This window comes from Mustela erminea, chromosome 2, assembly GCF_009829155.1.
Source record: "Mustela erminea isolate mMusErm1 chromosome 2, mMusErm1.Pri, whole genome shotgun sequence".
Taxonomy (NCBI): Eukaryota; Metazoa; Chordata; class Mammalia; order Carnivora; family Mustelidae; genus Mustela; species Mustela erminea.
In genome coordinates this window covers 16,437,765-16,445,057 of record NC_045615.1, presented here as the reverse complement: position 1 = coordinate 16,445,057, position 7,293 = coordinate 16,437,765, and the positions used below count along the sequence as shown (strand labels likewise).

At 52.8% G+C, this 7,293-nt stretch overlaps 1 protein-coding gene across 1 annotated transcript in view; it reads left to right on the top strand.

Annotated features, from left to right (window-relative positions):
* Positions 1–890: 890 nt before the first annotated feature.
* Positions 891–7,293, top strand: part of PTK2B (protein tyrosine kinase 2 beta) — a 121,120-nt gene continuing 114,717 nt past the window's right edge. The window contains exon 1 of the mRNA XM_032332348.1: positions 891–1,101. The gene's annotated coding sequence lies outside the window, so the exon portion shown is untranslated. The remainder of the gene's footprint in view (positions 1,102–7,293) is intronic.

Here is a 7,293-nt window from a genome sequence, read left to right as displayed (position 1 = left end):
GTGGCATCATGTATGCTGGGTGGTCATGTATGGCAGCACAACTCCAGGGGGGGCCACCCTCAGAGACCAGCATGTTCTAGAACCGTGGGAGGTCCCAACCCTTCACAGGACCCAGAATGAAGAAATCTGGGCCAGGGGCTCTAGAGAGGAACTTTGAGGATGTGCAGGGACATTGAGAACATACCAGCTTTCTGACGTTATGCTAAGTCCTGTTCATCTCCTCCTACTTAGGGGGAAAGTCTGGAATCTTTCTAGCAAAAGGGGGAAAAGGGTTTCTAGGTTCCCTTGAGTCACTGCCTTGAATTTCAGGCCCTGCTCACCTGAGTAAAGAGGTGAACCAGCCTCTTTGTTTGGTCAGCAAAGTGAGCTGACATGGAGATGAGGCTGGTAAAGGCTGCTGGGCTTTGGTGACAATTTTGTGTCACCCTCTGGGCCCGCCCTATCATAGCACAAGCACCTGGATCGGTTCTACCAGAGCCCCTGGTGATATTCACCTGATCTCTAGTGTCCCATCAAGGGCTTCGGGCTACTTTAGGACAGAAAGAGACCTGGAGGGTCTGAGATGCTGAGATTCTGGGAGCCAGATAACTGGCTCCCACTCTGAGCCCTACCTTGAGGCTAGAGAGGAAATACCGACCTCTAAGCCTAGCCTCCAGAAGTCTGCAATCGGAGTGGGAGGAGGAGGGAGGGGTAGGAGGAGTTGGGCGAGGTCAGCCGCTCCCAGGGACCACCAGGGCAGGAGACCCCGTTGGGGCTCGGGAGATGGGTCCGCAGGTGGGCACGTGCCGCTCAGGGAATTGGTGGCGGCGTCTATTTCAGGGTTTATGGTAAGAGGCTGGAGCGGGCACACACTCAGCGCCACAGACAACACACCCCACCCTTTAAGGAAGTGAGGAGGAGAGCAGCAGGGGTGTGGTTAACTAGGAGGAGGAGAGGGGAAAACACCAACCTGTCAGCCCTGTTACTCAGCAGAGGCCTCGGGAGCGGCCGCGCACCCCTTACCTGCCGCAGCCCCCCGGACCCACCTGTACCTGCCCGCCGCGCAGCCCGCGCCTCACCTGGTTGAGCCAAGGAGCCGTCGGAGTCGGCGCTTCTCTCCGAGTGAGTCCCCTCCCGCCATCCGGGCTGAGCGCCCAGCCACAAGTTGGAGGCAGGCCGGGGTGGTAGGGGTGGGAAAGGGGTGATTCCGAGACTGCCGGTACCTGGACAGGAGCGGGAGTTCCTGGAAAAGGGACTCCGGTGTCGGAGCCGCGGCGGCGCTGCACGCCTGGCTGGCTCGCCTTCCCCCCGGGGCAGAGCAGAGTCTATTTTGGGAGTTAATTTGAGACTGAGGGGTGTTTCTCCCTCTTTGTCCTCTGAACGTTTTCTGGGAGGGGAGGCTGGGGGATGATGAGAACGCTCAAAATCGCCACCTGCTTCCAAAGGTCGGATCAGAGAGCGACAGACCAGGGCTTTCAGAATGCAACTTCGGGCGCTGCCTCGGAGCCGCTCCCTGCCCTCCCCCCCTTCCCCTCTCCCCGTGCCCTTCAGCACCCCCACCCTGGTCATGTTCCCAGCACACCCCACTGCTCTGGCAAGGACTGCCTGCACCCCAGAGGGCATTTTCTAAATCAAGCCCGGACTGGAAGCAAGCAGGGCTCTGCGAGGGCCATAGAGGCAGAACTCCAGAGTGTGTGTGTGTGTGTGTGTGTGTGTGTGTGTGTGTCTGTTTGGGGGTTAAAGTTAACCCTGGCTGCTCACTGCTTCTTTGTGAAACTACCTTCTCAGTTGCAGGAAAGGGTTAAGTTCTGTGCTGCCTTCTCTTGCTGTCAGGCTGTGCGTGGGCAAAGCCTTGGGTGGGTGAACAGGGAACATATGGGTGATGTTCTGAGCCCACCGAGCCCCACCACCTGCCCTAACCCTCAGCCATCTGACACTGGCTTCTCCCTACACCCCAAACTTGGGGCTCAGTCCAATTAGGTTCCCTTGAAGGGGTCAGGGGGAGAAGGGGAGCAGAGTTTGTCCCCAGAGGGGGCATGTGCCAGGAGGATTTGGAAGCCAAGGAGAAGTTTCCGCTGACCTGTAGCGCAACTTGAGCCCCCAGGGACAGCTGATATGTCATGACCTGGTAAGGGGCACAAGGAGACCTCTCCATGTCTTGACTGCTCTCTCCTCACCAGAGTCCAGGCCAGGACATGCCTTTGAGGACCTGAGCCCCAGCCTCTCACAACTCTGAGAGAGGGAGAGGAGGCAGAGATGAAAAAGTGAGTAAGGATGGGAGGAAGGAAGTAGTCACATTCAAGAGATGCGGCTCTGGATAGTCTCCATCCATCCATTCATTCATTCAATAAGCATCTGCTGCTTCCTACCTGAGGCTATGTGCTGGTTCTTCATGTGGGGACACAAGGATGTTTGTGCCCCACCCCTGCTCTCTGGAGCCGGATGGTGGACATCTGATGCTGAGGGCTGCAGTGGGAAGGGGCAGGGATCAGGGTGTCAGGTAAGACTTCCTGGCAGAAGTGACTCCAACAGGAGACCCTGAGGATCAATAGAAAGTGGCCAGAGAGTGGGAGAGAGGGACGGAGGCAGGCACAAAACACAGCAAGTGCTGAGACCTGGGGCCAGAAGCAGCATGACACATTGAGGAAACTGAAAGTAGCGCAGCATGTTTGGAGCATGGAGAGTGCAGGGGCGAGGTGAAGCTGGGGAGGTAAGTAGAGACAGCTCCAGAAGGGCCTGCTTAGGCTGCCATGGCAACTCCCGTTGGAGCAACACTTGGGACCCAGAGCCAGGCAGGAGACTTCCCAGCATGCCTCTGAATCTAGGGTGGGGTTGCCAGATTTAGCGAATAAAAACACAGGACACTCCGATTTGAATTTCAGATAAGCCATGACTATTTTTCAAGTATAAGTATAGCCCTGCAGTATTTGGGACATACTTATACTAAGACATTATGTATTGTTTATGTGAAATTCAAATTTAACACATATCCGGTATTTTATCTGGCAACACTCTTCTAGAAGGAAGGGGAAGATGCTCCTGGGCTGGGAAATGAAAGATGGACCATGCTCCTGTGCCAGGAGAACAGTCTTCAGGGCATATTTATCTTGTCACCAATTCTCCTAGATGCCAGCTTGGGACTCCTTCACTGACTGACCGTGTTATTTCTTTAAAAAAAAAAAAAAAATTTCCTTGGTTTTCATGTTTATCTACAAGTTGAGGATTGTGATACCTCAGAAAGAGATTGGGCTTTGGAGGCTAATGGACCCGGATTCAAACCCCGCTTGGCCCCTTTCCCACCGTGAGGCTCCTGGAAGCCCCCGAATCTCTTTTCTGAACAAGTACAGGAATAACATGTTGTTGGAAGGATCTATGATAATGCACATAGATTCTCTAGTGAGTGCTCAAGAAAAGTGGCAGATATTAATTTTTATGACCCCTTTGCCAGGGTGACCAAAGTAGCATCCACAAAGTGCTTGGGCTCATTGATTTCTGTTTATATTTAGTGAGGACTCAGAGGTTCCCCAGGGAAATAATGTGGTAGGTGTCCCGCTTCTAGCAAGAGAGTGTGCCAGCTCCTGAGCAAAGAAGGGAGAGCCTGAATTGTTTTTCTCAGATCTACCTTTCCTTTTGCAGATCACCTGCTTCCAGGGGAGGAGATCCCTAGCTCTCCTCTTGGAGGAGAATGGGTGGGAAAGAGGTGGTGGCTCAGGGCAGAATTAACGGAAGGAAAATGTGAATGAATTACAAGGGAGAACCCACATAAAACAGCTAGCACGGTATCTGGCATAAACAAGTGCACTGCAAAATTTGGACTGCCGTCATTCCTGTTTTTACAAGTACCTTAGACTCTTAAAAACACATAGACACGTAGACACGTAGACACACAGACTCATTGCAGGGAGAGGTGAAGTAGGGGTGCCTTGGGAACCGTGTTTTGACTTTAATGAGAGCATTGGTGAGAGCAGTTTAGGGACCTCCTAAAAGGGAACTGGAGGGAGTTAAAAATTAGTTAAGAGAAAGAGGAAATGGAAATTGTGTTCCCTTGTATGGACCGTGGAGTTAAAAATGGTCCCTTTCCATGGCTGAATCTCCTCCTCCCCAGTGGTGAGTGTTTTGTTCCCAGCTCTTTAGACCAGCATTTGCCAAACAGTGTTCAGAGAAACTCTATGCCATGAGAGAGTTATGGGTGTTCCCTTGGAGAAATGTTCAGATGAGCTGGCTCTCGGAGAGTTGTCATGTGTCTTTGCACAGTCAAGGTCCTGCAGAAAAAACTTCTGTATCCCTGGGTCCTCTAGCATTCTGTGAATTTGACCCTAGAACCCTGGAAGGGTGGGGGGGGGGCTATTGGGGAACCTATTATTGTCTCAAAGGAAATAGCATTTCCTATCTAGTGACTGTTGATGTGGGCACAGTTCTGGGACCAAGCAGGTCTTTCAGAGGACATTGTTCATTCCCTAACTCTAACCAGGAGAGATCTAATTGATCCTAGACTCAGCAGTGTCCAACTTACAGAGGATCTCTGGGGACTGAGTGCTGGTGCACAGCTCTCCCAGCATCACAGCTCCCCCATGGACACAAAGCCCTACCCGTGTCAGCCAAAACCTTCCCGTAGCAGCTTACGCCCATTTCTCATAGGTCAGAAAAGCCTGGGAAGAGGATGTCTCTTAGCAAGTGGCCATCCGTGGTGATAGCCATTGCTCCATATGTCCATACTGCTAAGGCAGTACTGAGGGAAGGAAAGGGAGAGAGCATGCTTTAGGGTAGAGCTTGAGTGGTAGGTCTCTGTCAGCCCCTAGCTCTCCCCCTGCCCAGGAGTCATGGGCTCTGGACCACATGGCCCTGGCCTCCTGGATGAATGGAGCTCTTTGGTGGTCACACACCAGTGGCTGGAGATACCCAAGGGCTGTCATATGGTAATTATGCACATATGATAATTAAGAGAAGTTCTTGCTGGCTTGGTGACTGAGGGTTTCTCTTAGACTCTGCATGGGTTCTAGGATAAAGGGGGAAGAGCAGGGAAGGGGGCAGTGGCCTAGAACGTGAACAGGGCTAGTAGGCTGGTGGTCAAGTACAAAAGCTTGGAGTCAGTCAGCCAGGGTTCCAACTCCAGCTCTCAGACTTACTGCTTGACGTGAGGCAAGTCCCTTGGCCTGGTCGTCCTCATCCGGAAGGCAAAGGTGACAGAAGAGGCAGACAGGCAGGGGCCCGGTAACAGGCCTGTACCCTACCCGCATGGCCTGTTTCACTGTTTTAACGTCCCAGATGGTCTTATGCACCAGCTTCCTAATATCCTTGACTGTGCCCCAAAATTTGGTCCTTCAACAACAGGCACTTGGTCGGCATTGAATAAGTGTGGCTCTCCTTGTCGTTGTATTTTTATGCTTAGGATTAATCTGAGTGGGTGGGGAGGAAGCCCCTGAGGAAAAAGGCCATCCTGTGAGGAGTGGCCCTCCCAGCTTCTGTCTCACTGACAGGCATCAGGTCTCCAGCAGTATTTGCTTCTTGCCCCGCACCGCAACCACGTCTACTGGATTTGATGAACAGCCAGCCCTAATGAGCTCTTTGGCCAAAGAGACTTTCTGCGACTGCCCATCCCTGGAGTCTGAATGATCACTTAAGGGGACAGGTTTCACGAGCTGGTGGCTTTGCTCTCTGGGGTTCTCGGCACCCTAAACAAAGCTCTGAGCTGTGCGAGGGGGTGGCGATAGGGGAGGGGACCACTTTTTGAGTCACTGTGCTGTTTCCCAAGGGATAATTATTACTCACGATGACAGTTTGATTAAGAGAGCAGGCTGGAGGCTGCAAATTCCAGTGTCCTTTTTACCTAGACACGATGGCAGGTGGGTGGGAATGTAGGATTTGTTTTCCAGGTAGGCTATGGGTGGGCGGCAGGAAAGGACTGTCCTCTGCTTCCCAAGACCTTCTCACCCAGCCCTTCCTTTGCCCAGCACTAAGGGAACTGCTGCTTTCATAAGGCAGCTGGGCAACATGATTAAAGCTAAGATAAACCACTGCCAACATCCACGGAAGGCTGATCCTTCCCCACTTTCCTCTCTCGGCATCAAGTTCACCAACATTTTCCTCCTCTGCAGTGCCCTTCTTGCCTTTTCTTTCTCAAAATCCATTGCAAAGAATCTGGCCACATCGCTCACTAGCTGGGGGGTTCACAGGAACACACCATAACCATTGTTTAGAACTTGGCACTGGGTTTAATTGCTGTCTCCCTTTTGGTTAGGTTGATTCTCTCAACAACTTTAAGGGCATAGGACCGACCCCTCCCTGTGCCCCTTCTTTCTCTGAGGGTCTGCCCACCACCTGGCTCGCTCAGACTCCCCCAGCTGCTGCATCCTTACTGGGACACCCGAGGGTCCAGGCGCCTCCTCGAAGTCCTTCTGGGAGTTCTGCTCTGAGTTTGGGCTTTGCTCCTGGGTGATGTCGAGGGGCAGGAATCCATTTCCCACCTGTAAGAAAACAGCCCCTTCTCTGGTCCTGGCCCCTGACACATCATGTCTTTACCTGGTTTCTAAATCATGTAGTTGACCCCGCCCCCTACTTCCTCCCCAGCCTCAAGCAGTCCCACCGCAAATGCACCTGGAGAACGGAGATGCGTTCTCCAGGTGCATTTGCGGTGGGACCCTAGCTCCTCTCTCTTATGCAGGTTTCTCCTCTTCCCACCCCTGGCTCCTGCTCCAGGCAGGTTCCCGGAGATCTGACACTCAGAAGGCGCCCTTACTAGCAGCCGGTCACCTTCCCTCCACTATTTACAGGAACGTGGGGGCACTGATGTACAGTGATGCCCCTCTAGGCAGTCCTGAGGGGCTGTCCCAGGCTTGGGTTCTGAAGCCCCCAGTGCAGGCACATTGGGAGCCTGGGTTAGTGGACACGCGATCAGGAATCAGAAGACATGGCCCCAGTATAGATGCGGCCACTCGCTAGCGGTGTGATTTAGACAGGTTGCTCGACTCTTCCAGACCTCTTTTTTTCTCACTTGAAAACGAAGAAAAAGGACAGCATCCCCGATGAGGTCCTTGAGAGAAATCCTGGACATATGTGAAAATGTCCCGGAAAGCACCCCAGGCACCATTCCTGGAGAGATGAGGAGTGGCGGGTTAAAGAGATGCGGGTTTGAGCCTTGACTCGGTCACTTTCTATCTGGGTGACGTTGCCCCCCAGAGCCCTAGTTTTCTCATTTGTAACTCGTTCTGGAGATTTGTGTGTGCTTTCTCCCCTCTTAACCTCCTTCACTCTCGGGGTCAGTCTTCCTTGACATGAGAAGGACTTTATCTGTTCTCAGTAAGTCCACAGCTGGTT